The 684-nt window shown below is 43.4% G+C and overlaps 1 protein-coding gene across 1 annotated transcript in view; it reads left to right on the forward strand.

Annotated features, from left to right (window-relative positions):
* CRYBG3 (crystallin beta-gamma domain containing 3) overlaps window positions 1–684 on the forward strand; it is a 144695-nt gene that overhangs the window by 14476 nt on the left and 129535 nt on the right.

Genomic DNA, 684 nt, shown 5'->3' on the forward strand with positions numbered 1-684 from the left:
TTTTGAAATTTGAATTTTTTTCACTTAACAATGACACTAATATTTTCTACAATAGTGCATATATTTATAAAAATTATAAAAATAATATTAATTTAACCCTTTAAAAAGTCTTAAATGTGTCATCACTTTTCAGAATCTACTTGAAATAATTAAATGTGCCTCTGTTTACATAGCGTTTGTATTCTAATGGAGAGGGCAGAAAATAAGCAAGTGGTATAAATTAATGTATAATGTACTTGGAAGTAATTAAAGCAGAGCGAGGGAATGAGCATGATGGAGATAGTGCGTCTGGAGTAAGGGTGTAGATAGGATGGTCAAGGAAGCTCCCTTTACTGAGTAACATCTGGATGATGTTTGGGAGTGGGGCCTGAACAAATGTGACGGAAGAGCTCTCTAGGCAGAGGGAACAGCCATTTCCAGAATGGAAGGGAGAGTGGATGTTGATGACATGGGGACGGTAGCCAGGGGCCAGCCTATGGTAAGGACTGGAGATGGTATTTACTTTATTATTATTATTACTAGAGGCCCGGTGCACAAAAATTTGTGCACTCGGGGGGAGGGGGGTCCCTCAGCCCGGCCTGTGCCCTCTCGCAGTCTGGGACTCCTCGGGAGATAATGACCTGCTGGCTTAGGCCTGCTCCCGGGTGGCAGAGGGCAGGCCCAATCCCTAGGTGCAGCCCCTAG

This window comes from Myotis davidii, unplaced genomic scaffold (genome assembly GCF_000327345.1).
Source record: "Myotis davidii unplaced genomic scaffold, ASM32734v1 scaffold48, whole genome shotgun sequence".
Classification (NCBI taxonomy): Eukaryota; Metazoa; Chordata; class Mammalia; order Chiroptera; family Vespertilionidae; genus Myotis; species Myotis davidii.